The 13,824-nt window shown below is 37.0% G+C and overlaps 1 pseudogene across 1 annotated transcript; it reads right to left on the bottom strand.

The window, feature by feature from the left end:
* Positions 1-3,054: 3,054 nt before the first annotated feature.
* LOC143544605 (putative voltage-gated potassium channel subunit beta) lies at positions 3,055-4,738 on the bottom strand (annotated as a pseudogene). The gene is made up of 3 exons (XR_013137279.1): positions 3,816-4,738; positions 3,434-3,598; positions 3,055-3,342 (listed from the first exon to the last, which is right to left on the bottom strand). The product of XR_013137279.1 is annotated as a putative voltage-gated potassium channel subunit beta (transcript).
* Between the last annotated feature and the right edge of the window lie 9,086 nt (positions 4,739-13,824).

Genomic DNA, 13,824 nt, shown 5'->3' with positions numbered 1-13,824 from the left:
TGAGAAGAACAATGGACTGGGGGGTACTTGAAGAGGTAGGTCCCAACAAAGCCATGTTGGACCCGCAAGACACACCTTGAAGAGGTAAGTCTGCGCAAAGACCAACTGGTTCCGCAGGACCCACCATGCTCAGAGAGATGAAGACCTTACACGCAGTAAGCCAGCTGTTCCCGCAGGAAAGCCTCCCTTGGTAAAGTACCCTGCCTGTTCCCGCGGCTGCAGATACAAGCCAAGGAAGGCTACCCGCACTAACAGTAAGGCTACACACATAAGGCACTAACTCTTATACTTCAGTAATGTCACCTGAAGAAGGAATGAGCAGGGCGGGAATTTTCCCGCCTAAAAGAGCCAGTCCGTACGCTTCTGGAAGATCTTTTGTACTATACCTGCCAAGGTATGGACAAAATAGACAAGATCTGACCAAAGCAGCCCATGAATCAATCACAGGGTGACAGCTCACCGACAATAGTACGAGGAGGAGCACGCTCCAGTACAAAATGTCACTATCAGCCGCTGCCTACCCACCAACTCCCATCGTGGCACGTACATAGCCCGTAATTAGTGGAAAAAGAATATTATACAGCTGGCCGTACCTGCTTGGAAACCTACATTCGGCTATAAATACTCCAACACCTTGGAACGGTATCACATTATCTTATCTTCTCTCTAGCTATTTCTCTCAATATATACTTATATTCAGAGCAATCTAGTCTGATTCTCACACCGGAGGGTGGTCACAAGGAGGAACCCCCCCCCCCCTTCTCAGTGACGAGCTCACGGTGTCTGTTTTGCAGGTCAAGAAGAATAACTATCTTTGCCGGACCTAACCCTCGTGGGAAACATCTACTTAACCCTAAGATTATCCGTAATCTGCCGGGGTCTTTTAGTGTTTCTTCACATACTAACCAAATGTATCAAGTATGTGGTAGTTGATAAAGATCACAAGTATATGGATAGATAACATCACGAGATGGAAGGATGAAGCTATGAAAAAGGTTCAAGCTGGCCAAAAAGTGATTTGTTGCGGAAACATTTGAAATGGAATTTATATATACAACGTATTGACTATTGAGTAAGTATATGAAATGGTGAATGCAAATTGAATACGCAAGACCATGAGAAGTAAGGTTTCAATTGATGATAATTGGACAGAAAATCAACGACCATGTTATTTTGTTATTCAAGGGTTAAAGATCGGCAAAGCATAAAAATCAAAAAGACCATATTGAAGGATGTCCTACTTCAAATAAGCAAATTAAGTCAAAGATAAAGGTCAAATATTGAAAACTGGATCAGGAGGGAGTTATAGAAAGTCAACTGTTTGATTATATTTTTACCATGACTAAAAGTTGTAAAGTATCATGCAAGGTTGAAAACTTGTAAAGTTAAGATCATGTAAAGTTAAGAGTATGCCGGTGGAACCAGATTCTAAAACACGTCCAAATTTATGTTGCACAAGAAATTTGTAAGTTTTGAAAACAAAAATTTATAAAATAATTATGTCATAAAAATTCCCCGTCCACCGGACGGGTATAAAATTAGTTTAGAATGACCCAAATGAACACATAAATCTTTATTTTTATTTTTCCCCAAATCAACTTGTATTTGAAAAATGATTCATGATTGTCACATATACTCCAAGTCTCCATGGTCAAAGTCATGTTCACTTCAAGAAACCAATAACTAATAGTTTTGTAAAAAAGTAGAGCCGTAAACAAGCCGAGCCCAACTAGGCTCGAGCTCGGCTTATTTTGACTTACACATCGTTTCAAGCTCTTCTAAAACTTGAACTCGGCTCGTTACTCGCTTTTCAAGATCGGGCTCGGTTGATATACATTTTTAAATATATTTATATTTTTTGAGAAACCCCTTAAATAATACACCATGCTCGTTTAGGCTCAACACCAAGCCCGAGCTCAACTCGTTTTGACCAATAAGAGCTCAAGCTCGGGCCATTTCGAACTTTTTTTCTAGGGCTCAAACTCGGCTTGTGAGTCGAGTTGTCAAGCTAAAGCTCAAGCTCGACTCATTTAGTATCTACTGGTTAATTTATATATGTTTTTAGTTATATTTATATGTTTTGAGGAATCCCGTAAACAAGGCTTACCTCGGTACGAGCTCGTTTAGTACCTTAAACGAGCCAAAGCTCGGCTCAAACCCGCCTATCTAGTGTGAAATTATTACATAGAAGTCTAAAAAAGGTAAAACTTAAAAACACACCAGGCTCATTAAGTCTTGACAAGCATATACAAGCTTCCCTTACGTAGCGTGGTCTCGGAAACTAAATGAAACTTGAGGCCCGGGCTAGGCTCGAGCTTGGAAAAGCTCGGCCCGCTTCGAGTTTTATATCAATCCAACTCAAGTAGCTTGCGAGCAGAGCGACTCGTTTGCACCCCTATAGAAAAGTTAAACCTCTAATATACAAAAGTGCAAAAACCAGAAAACCTATATTTGAGAATCATCATGTTATCCCAAATTCAGATCTTAGCAAGTACTACACTAAATGGGATCCATATACGATTAAACAGATGCAAAAGTCTAATTTAAGAGGAAATTCAAGTAGCACCATTTTCAAATAGTCATGCCAGACAAAAACTAAACATATAGCCATACGATACACGACTAAGGGTTCGCGTATCTACTTTCCTTCCCATCGGCCAAAAGTTATGTCAAAGCACCGCTCACGTATGCACATGCGTATTATAAGCGGACTTACACTTAGACAAAATTCAATACATTTGTTATTTTATATGTATACAAGAAGGAACCATTGTTGTTAGGTTTGACAGCATAATGAATATTTCATCAATTAAGTATTATTCCAGTTAAGTAACCTATCTGTTAGAGATGGACCCATTAATATTACCCTGTGTAACATGCATTGTGGTCCCATCATATGCTGAGACCATTTTTATGTAAATGTTAGCATATGGTACATGTCAAGATATGCCTAATTAGATCTGCAAACATCTTTTATTATTTATATGGTTTTATTTTTATGTATAAATTAACTGTCACTACAGTAGTCTTCCTAATGTAGCACATGTATAATACTTGAAATCAATGCTTTAAACAAGCCACATACACTCATAGAAACATAAAAACATCTATAGGTTCACAATAGACTCGAAAAACATCACGACACTGCTCCCAACACACAACTCTTGGGAAATTTGAAAAGAAACTTACAAATGTAACAGAAATCCGACTGCAAATTTTATAACTTCTTCACCTAAATGATTTGGGTCGCTTTGGTTTGCTCAGAATAACAGCTTCAATCTTCTCCATGACTTCAGTTGTAAGCTTCGGAATGACATCAATCGCCTTCATGTTCTCTTGAATCTGCGTTTGATGGTAACCAAAAGGTCCAAAATAGTTTTAGCTTTTAAATATCAGAAATTGCAATAATTAGAAACATACAATATGATCTGACCTGAGACTCCTTTGTAGCGCCAGTAATAACAGACGGCACGTTAGGATTTGCAGCACACCATGCAATTGCAAGCTGAGACATGGGTACGTCTAGCTCATCTGCAATCGGTTTCAAGTTCCTAACTTTCTTCAACACATCATCCACTAACGATCTACTTGCCAAATTCTGCAAAAGAAGCATCCCTTTTTTAATACAAGATCATAAGTTTTTACTCATCTAACATATAGCATGGCCCGATAACACCATTTGTCAGTGGCATCATTAACAAAACTCGTTTCTTGCCCGAGTTAGCATTCGAAAAATACAATTTTTGATTTTAGCTTCTTTCAAACAATTTAAACCAAGGGTTTCCAAGTTTCAACAGTATATGAAAGACTTAAACCTTGTAGTTCTCCAACGCAAACCGACTATCAGCCGGAACACCTGAATTATACTTCCCAGTCAAAACTCCAGATGCAAGCGGGCTCCACGTGGTCAGCCCGATTCCATAGTTATTGTACAAAGGAAGAAATTCATTATCAAAATCTACTAGACAATTAGGCATTCGATTTCATACCTTATGCCTGGAGAACATATTATACTCGGGCTGTTCAACAACCGGTCCAACAAGATCCAACCGTTTGGCAACCTCACACGCCTCAGTGATCTGCTGAGCCGACCACTCACTGGTCCCCCAATAAAACGCCCAGCCCTTATCAATGACATAATTCATGGCCCGAACAGTTTCCTCAATAGGCGTCAACAAATCAGGCCGATGACAACCACGTACTCCATATCGAGTCGTTTCAAAGACGCCTTTGTCCCCTCAACAATGTGCTTCCTGGACAGACCCTTATCGTTGGGCCCGGGACCTCCCCAGAAGATCTTAGTTGAAACAACGATATCGGAACGCTTCCAACCGAATGGCCTGGCCCATGATTTCTTCGGCGTTGTCGAAGAAATTGACGCCGTTGTCGCGGCAACACTGGATTAGGGTTTTGGCTTCTTTGACGTCGATTTGGTTGCCGAAGCCAAGGTGATCCATGCTCCGTACGAGATCTGGGATACCTTCAGTCCAGATCGCCCGAGATTCTTGTATTGCATTTTGGTTGTTTGGATTTGGGTTTTGGTTTGATTGGATCAGTGTGTGTGTGTGTGGAATTGGGGGTCACAGGATGACACTTTGAAGAGATTCTTGTGAGACACTCAACTCAACATCGAGTTCTACACTGGGTTTTGGAGTGAGTTGCAGATATTGTCCTTCAATAAATGACTTTTGTTTAAAATCTATCCTTCATAATAAGGAAAATCACAAAAAAAAATAAAAATAAATAAAAAAAGATGAAAAACGGTTGATTAAGCTTAAAAAGAAAAAAAAAACGCCTTTTGTTGATTAGTTCGGGATTTCTTGAAGCTTTATAAGTTCTCGAAATTTTCTAAAGACAAAGTTAATGATTTTCAAGTGGTTTGTTGAGTAAAGGATTTTTTATTAGTCCGGGAAACTCATTTTGGATTCGGTATAGATAAAATATGTTTGTATGTTATACTATTCAATTATTTACAACGAATTATTTTAATGGCTCAGATATTATAATTTATGATATTGATTTGATTCAAGATCATTGATAATTAATGCATTTAGTGAGTTGACAGGTGAAAGATTTATCATCTCTATGGGATTAAATCCCGAGGTGTGGAAGAAAAGGAACAACCTTGTTCATAGCGGGGTTCCCGTGTATTTATTGGGTTTGATTAAGGGAATAAAAATTTTGGGGTTTCTTTTGGTCAAAAATAGGGGTAAGTTGAGGACTCGAGCATGTTTGGGATTGAGTTTGAAAACACCTTATTGATTTATTGGTTTTATTAAAAAGTCAATAAATTAAAAAGTGTGTGGTCATTACAAAAATTCTTTTTATTTTAGCTTTTTGAAAGTGTAAAAAAACAATTTTTTAAAAGCCTCAAAATCTAGCTATAAGTCAAAAGTTGTTTTAAAATTCAACCCCAACACATGTTTGTTTGGTGGTTTGATATTTCTAGCTCTTGTTATTTATAATATATTTATCTTTGTTGGTCGTTAATAAAAAGATCAATAAGGAAAAGCCAAAACAAACATCAGAAACGTTTGGTGTGTGAGGTTTCACATGAAAAACAAGGGTTTTAAAACGAGGGGAAGAATGGTTTAGCCTATTTTCATTTTCTAATAATATAACTTTTTACTAAGTATTATTATTATTATTATTATTATTATTATTATTATTATATAATTTGTTATCTAATCTGACATTTTTTTTATGACCAACAAAATTATATTAACACACTAGCAAGGTGCTAAAACTACCAAATACATCCGCCAACCTATGTGCAACAACCCAATACAAAGACATACAATAATAACATCAATTACATCCAAAATCTACATCAATCTTTCTATGTTAACCCTCTCTTTTCGAAACTATATTTGATCCAAAGATAACCGACTTGACTAGTTTTTATTTTTTAATTGAAATTTTCTTATTTGTATTTTCAAATTTGCATATTATTATATTTATATATATATTAAATAAGAAGTTTGGTGACGTTGGACCACGATTGGTCCACTTGGCATGCTTTGATTGGGCTACATAATTTATATTGTTTTCTTTTGTTTTGTATTGATAATTAAACGGTTTTTCGTGTCGTCTCACCATCTGGAACCGACAACGCTTGGGTTTTACCAACTAACCGTCGTAACACCCAGGACAACAAAGCTCCGATTTTACTAACAACCGGGTTTTACCGACATGTTTGTTTTAGTTTCGGTACCATGATGAACGTAACTAAAATCGACCGAATTCGCGTCGACTCACCGCCGCAACGACCACGACCGAAAACACTCGGGTTTACCAAAGTAAGGGTTTTATCGATTCACCACCCCAACGTCCGACACCGACAACGGTCGAGTTTTACCAACGTCCAGGTTTTACCGACCGAATAAACGTCGTTTTAAATATTTTATTTGTTTATTAATTTAAAAAACTTTTTTCTTAGGTTTTAACGCTTTGGTTTTACCAGCAATGCTTATATCGTAACTAACGTAATTTGTATTTGCTGAATTCGCGTCGACTTACTATTGTAACGCAACTGGTTCATAAACAGATCCAGACTGGTACAATAACTAGTTTATACTATAAAATATATTTTGTAGTGATCAAATAATTAAAAATTATGTTTATTCACTTATAAATAAAATAAAGTAATAAAAATTAAGGTTCAATCTAAAATAAATATAACAACACATTATTAATACAACTAAAATAAAAAAACAATGAATCATTTAGATGGGGTTAGCGAGTTGTGCGCGTCCTCCTTGTCATTATAGAATTAGATGAGCCAACTAGATTGATTAGATATTGGTAAGTACTCAACAGAAGTTAATGATTGAGCGGTTGGTCTGTAAAGTTATTTCAACATCAGCTTTTTTAAAAGGTCGGCAGATCCTTGACGTGATATTGATTATGAATGACGAGGTTCATCGTTTTAAGAAAAAATATGAATGTTAAAAACAATGAGAAAGCTTATAACTTGCTTTCGCGAAACAATTGGATTTTAGCTTGTCTTATAAATCTTCAAAGGGTTTCTTTTATAGTCAATGGCAGCCCTACTAACGAGTTTGATGTTAAAGGGGTTTGTGCAATGTCGCAATTGAGGGGTTGAATGCTACATATACAGACACTTAGCATCTTGTAACATATATTTGTTTTATATTATGAGATTGACAAGAGCCTCTTTGTTTAAATTTATAAGACAGACATGGACCCATTTTGGTCCAGGAGCTAAATGTACAAGGAGAAAAAAACTAAGGGTGTAAACGAGCCCAACTGTTCGCGAAATACTTGAGATCGGCTCGCTAAAAAGATCGATCGAGCCGAGTTGAATCGATCCCAAGCTCGAGCCTAAAAGTAAGCTTATTTAATAAACGAGCCTGAGCTTCACTTATCGAACTCGAGCCGGCTCTTGAGCCTAAACGAGTATGTCATGTATATAATTTCATAAAATTTATATTTAATAATCATTAATTAATATATATAGTGTTGGAGAAAATATATAAAAATAACTAAATGATATATATTATTTTATACATAAAATTATAACACAAAAACATATAAAAATAATTATAATTATTTAAAATCTATAAGAATAATTGATAAATAGTAAAGGAGCAAAACTCGAGCCGAGCACGAGCTTCAAAATATGCTCGTGAGTCGAGCTTTGAAAATAGAGCTTGAAACGAAGTTTAACGAGCCGAGCTCGAGCTCGATTCGGCTCGTTTGCACCCCTAGGAAAAAAAAGAAAAAAAAATAATAAAAACTATACGTATTTCAAGATGCCAGGTTTCGTACCTATATATCTCTGGAGTAATAAGAGGGCGCTCAATCATCTAATCTACATGTTAGAGGTGCGTAAATCATGTGTTTTTAAGAACTTGTTTCAGTTTTGGTCAATAAAGTGAGTATCGGGTATATCCGACTAGTTTGGCTGGTTTTTTATTGGGTTTAGGCCGGTTCGAGTCATAAACCGGTGTTGTATGCACCTCTACTATATGCACATTATTGTTTCAATTGGGTTTACATTTAAAGAAAAAATTATTTTGTCATCCAAAAGGCATGTATGATCGCTGGCCCCGTACTCTCTTTGGGCCGCGTCGGCGGCCATGATAGTATTTAAATAGAAGTTAGTAATATACGAGAGAGTATAACTAGTAAAATGTGTTATGTTAAACATGTCCACAATGATCTTTTAGGTCGGTAGATTCGGCCTGCTTGGCTCGTTTTCTATTGGGTTAGGCTTGTTTGGGTCCTAAACCTGGTGTTAAGTGCACCTTTAATATATGCACATTAGTGATTCATTTGGGTTTACATATAATGAGGAAATTTATTGTGTCCCCTAGGCATGTACGGTCATCTATCATATACTCCTTTTGAGCTGTGTCGGCGACCCTAATAGTTTATAAAGACAAGTTACTAAAAGATGGGAGAGTATAACTAGTAAAATGAGTTATGTTAAACATGTCCAAAAAACTCTTAACACGACTAGTGAATCCGAACACGACATCTTTAAGACCTTAAGTAAACGTGTAGTTATATAAAATACTAACATTGAATTCTTTAATAAGATGGTTACGAGACATGACACGCTTAAGCATAACCACCTGAGTACCACAAATGACATGACATGACATGACATGACATGTGTAATAGGATTAAATAAAAATATTCAAGAACACGAGTTACACAACATGATATGTGTATGATATGATGGATATGCATAATAATTAAGATGTCACGGGTACAAATGTTATTATGATGCAACCTAATATGATGTGATATGTTATGTTATGAATGCAGAAGTTGTGTTATGCTATGACTTTTAAAGCTAGAATTCACCACAACCGGCTTTGAGAGAGCGGGGTGCTGAGGGGTGGTGGGGGGAACGACCATTCTGCGTAGTCGCCCTGATCGGCCTGGAATTTTTAAAAATAAATACCATATATATATATATTTTAAATATTTATTCGTAATGTTTAAACTTAATTATTCAATTAATTTAAGCTCATTTTTATATACAAATAAATGCTATAAAAAATACCCATTTTACTTAAGACCCAAATTTTTGTCGCCTTCGGTCCAAATTTTTTTTAACGATTCTTGGAGACGGCCCTAGAACTTAGTTAGTGTGGTTAAACTTTTAGTATGCATATCATGTTGATTGTAGATATGTTGGGCTGACGAGGAGTGCATCGGCGGGTTATCCTTGTTAGGGACTAGCATCTGCTTATGAAGATTTATGTACTATATTATGATTTAAATGTTGTGTTATGTTTAAATGTTTCAAGATTTTCTGCATTTCATTGCTTAAGTTAATTGAAAGTCTTTGGTTATATAAGAATTATGTCGAGTATATCCAACAGAGAGATTACCTTAGTACAGGCCATTTTTTTTTTAAAAAAAAAGTTGCACAAATAATTTTTTTTTACTTCTTCTATATACGAGTAAACAAATACGCTATCGTTGCATGCGAAATAAGTTTAGCCAGAAAGAAAACCTAGTGGGGTGGAATAATGGGAGACTGTACGTGAACAAATATTCATTTACATTGAAATGAACAAGAAGCTATACAACTAACAAAAAATGGCTTTCCATTAAAAAGTCAATTCAGGTAAAATTGGCTAGGGACACATAGCCATACCTCTTAAATCTTAAGTACAAAACAATAATATAAATATTTTATAAAGACAAGTTACTAAAAGATGGGAGAGTATAACTAGTAAAATGAGTTATGTTAAACATGTTCAAAAAACTCTTAACACGACTAGTGAATCCGAACACGACATCTTTAAGACCTTAAGTAAACGTGTAGTTATATAAAATACTAACATTGAATTCTTTAATAAGATGGTTACGAGACATGACACGCTTAAGCATAACCACTTGAGTACCACAAATGAAATGACATGACATGTGTAATAGGATTAAATAAAAATATTCAAGAACACGAGTTACACAACATGATATGTGTATGATATGATGGATATGTATAATAATTAAGATGTCACGGGTACAAATGTTATTATGATGCAACCTAATATGATGCGATATGTTATGTTATGAATGCAGAAGTTGTGTTATGCTATGACTTTTAAAGCTAGAATTCACCACAACCGGCTTTGAGAGAGCGGGGTGCTGAGGGGTGGTGGGGGGAACGATCATTCTGCGTAGTCGCCCTGGTAGGCCTGGATTTTTTAAAAATAAATACCATATATATATATATATATATATATATATATATATATTAAATATTTATTCGTAATGCTTAAACTTAATTATTCAATTAATTTAAGCTCATTTTTATATACAAATAAATGCTATAAAAAAATACCCATTTTACTTAAGACCCAAATTTTTGTCGCCTTCGGTCCAAATTTTTTTTAACGATTCTTGGAGACGGCCCTAGAACTTAGTTAGTGTGGTTAAACTTTTAGTATGCATATCATGTTGATTGTAGATATGTTGGGCTGACGAGGAGTGCATCGGCGGGTTATCCTTGTTAGGGACTAGCATCTGCTTATGAAGATTTATGTACTATATTATGATTTAAATGTTGTGTTATGTTTAAATGTTTCAAGATTTTCTGCATTTCATTGCTCAAGTTAATTGAAAGTCTTTGGTTATATAAGAATTATGTCGAGTATATCCAACAGAGAGATTACCTTAGTACAGGCCATTTTTTTTAAAAAAAAAAAGTTGCACAAATAATTTTTTTTTACTTCTTCTATATACGACTAAACAAATACGCTATCGTTGCATGCGAAATAAGTTTAGCCAGAAAGAAAACCTAGTGGGGTGGAATAATGGGAGACTGTACGTGAACAAATATTCATTTACACTGAAATGAACAAGAAGCTATACAACTAACAAAAAATGGCTTTCCATTAAAAATTCAATTCAGGTAAAATTTGTTAGGGACACATAGCCATACCTCTTAAATCTTAAGTACAAAACAATGATATAAATATTCTAATTCTTTATAGTAAAAGTTTAATCAGCCAGTTTTATCTAAATCGCTGTTGCTACAACAACGATAAGACCATTGATAGTGAAGAGACTGGTTAGGCTAACAGGCTTCAAGGGTTCAGGTTAACCTAACGCAGGTCATGGTGTCCCTCTACGTTTGCAAAACGTAGGAGGATCATTAGTTTGTTGTTAGTTGTTAGTTCACCGGAGATCCAAGACCGTGATGTTTGGTATCGTTTTTGGATGATGTTCTTGGTGAAGCTATGAAGTTATTTAAGTAAGAAAGAAATAATCAAAGAGCATATTTCTCAAGGAAGAAGAGAAGATCAGGGGAGTATGATATCTGCCTAGATCTTGTTGTGTCCTTGTTTATGGCTAAGTCCTCTTTTTAAAGAAGAAGAGACGAAGCCTTTCGTCCAGTGTACAAACTAATTTACCTCCAGTTTGCATAGAGAGTTGACCTTTATGGGCGGGAAGCTTTGGACCGTTGGTCCGTGATTAAAATAATAATACTTTATCTGAGCATGTCCCTTGCTCAGAGAGAACAGTGATGTGAATAGTGAGTTGACATCGTACTGTAGCACGTGGGTACTTGTTTACATAAGTTTGGGCGGGAAACGAAGCTTTTAACCTTTTAACCCTTTTAGCGTTAATGTGTGGAAACCATTTTATTAATTCCTTGGGCTACCCCCGTCATCAGCCCCCCAAGTCAGAGGTGTTTGAGAGGAAAGCTCAAGGGCTTCTGACTTTTGCACACATTTTGTTTATTGCTTAAAGGCTTCGAGGCTTTGCTCAGTTTTGGTTATTTTTTGAAATTTTGACAAGACAGTTGATTTGATGGTAACTGCAGGTTGCGGCTCCCAATAACTGCTCTTTAATAATGAATATAACTGTTCACTTTCTTTCATTTTTCTTTTAAATTTCCACATTCTCTGAAACATTCATCGAGTTTTTCTTCAATCCTTCACCAGGTTAGTTAAAATCCTTCCCCTTTCTTTCAAAATTATGGTTGCTAAAAAGGATATGTCAGTCAGTTTTTCTCGATTAACCCAAGAAGAGGTTGAATCATTCTGTGTTGAATGGGGTAAAGGATTAAAGTTTAAACCGATTGCTCCTCTGGTCGATTCGTCAATCGATCGTTGTCCGGCGGGTTTCATTGCTCTTTATTGTCGTCATTTCGAATTTTCGAATCTTCGACAGCTGTTTTCAATCTTTGTTTTGAATGTATTGGAGTATTACCGTGTGTCGTTTGGTCATATTCATCCCTTAGGGCTTGCTAGAGTTTTACATTTTGAGGTTTTATGCAGAGCCTTAGGGTATGGCCCGCCATTATTGAATTTTCGCCGTTTCTTTCGCTTAGCGAAAAACGGCGATTGGTACACATTTGAACACACTCAAGTTGACACATGTTTGGTTTCTTCGACGATTACAACCCTTGGTTCTTGGAAAGACCGTTTTTTCTTTGTTTCCGACTCCATCCTTCCTTTTAAATCTGTTTGGAGACAACCCGAGGCTTTTTAAAAGAACCGGAACCGGCTGAATCGGAGTTGAACGAAGCCTTCTTGAAGTCGATTAGGAAATGTCCTTCGCTTCTTCGTCCTCTTCCCGAACACCTTCATGTGTTATTAGGAATTAGCAAATTATGGGATAAGCCTAATCGGGATCCCGTGCTTATGAGGGATAATAAGGGTATGCATTTGTTTGTCCCGTATTTGTTTTATTTTGTTGATATGTTTGCTAATAGGTTTCCTTTACGTTTTGTAGTTATGTCGGCTTTGGATTTCTTAAAAAGCGCTGTTACCTCTGATGTTGGGTTCACTGATGTTGCGGCTGTTGTTGGGGAGGATTCGGTGGTTAGAGGGAAAGAGGGTCGGTTTGAAGATGCTGAGTATGTGGGAGTTCCGAATGTTAAAGGTTCACCAAGGCTGCTGGTCCTAAGGCTTCCACTCGTCGTTCTACATGGCGTTTGTTGAAGTCTTCTGGCCAATCGTCCTCTCATGAACCGGTTGATGTTAGTGACGATGTTCTGGTTGTCGAAGATCAAGGTCCGAGCGTGGAAGTGGAAAAAGAGCAGGATTTGGTTGTGTCTAAGAAAAAGAAGTCGACTGGCAAGAAGTTTGTGATGCCGATGGTTCAGGGGTTGGATGGGGATGCAATCTATGTGCCGGAGTGGAACGTGAAGGTTGGTGATAGCTTCAAAAATCCGGAAGTTTGTGCTGATGTGTTAGTCAATTTTGCTCCTCCTGGTGTTCGTGAGACCATTTCTGGTATGGAAGGTGATTCCATGCTGTCAAAGTTGATCTTGAGTTCTTGCAACCTTTCTGCCCTTTTGGCAGAGGGTGTGACTCGTTTTAGAAAGGGGATGCAAGAGTATGAGGATTTTTCCAATAAGAAGGAGGGAATGAAGACTTCCATGATGGAGATGAAGAAAGAGATTGACGGCTTTTCGAAGAAAGAAGAGGGTTATGTGAAGAAGATTGATGAGTTGTCTCGTGGCCATGAGATTGAGGTTGCAAGGTTGAAGAAAGCTATGGAAGCTGACAGGGCTAAGTTGGATGCTGACCGGGAAGCCTTTGAGGTGCAGAGGAAAGCCTTTGAGATGGAGAAAGAAGGCTTGAAGGCTTCGGTCACCCAGACCTCTAACGACAACAAGTGGCTAATTGAGCACGGGTTTCATCAGGTTGTGACTTACTTGCTTCACTCTAATGAATTCAACTCGGTGTTGGGCAATGTGTATACGAAGCTGCTGGCCCATGGTAAGCATTTGGGCTTTGTTGCTGGCTTCAGTCATCACGAGTCCGGTCAACCTATGGAGAAGTCGCCCCTATTTAACCGCGAAGCCTACAAGCTCTTCTCAGATTC

The sequence above is a fragment of the Bidens hawaiensis genome, unplaced genomic scaffold (genome assembly GCF_021521415.1).
Source record: "Bidens hawaiensis isolate Kalapana, Puna unplaced genomic scaffold, B.hawaiensis_p1.1 tig00000888_1, whole genome shotgun sequence".
Taxonomy (NCBI): Eukaryota; Viridiplantae; Streptophyta; class Magnoliopsida; order Asterales; family Asteraceae; genus Bidens; species Bidens hawaiensis.
This window is presented reverse-complemented; position numbering and strand designations above follow the sequence as displayed.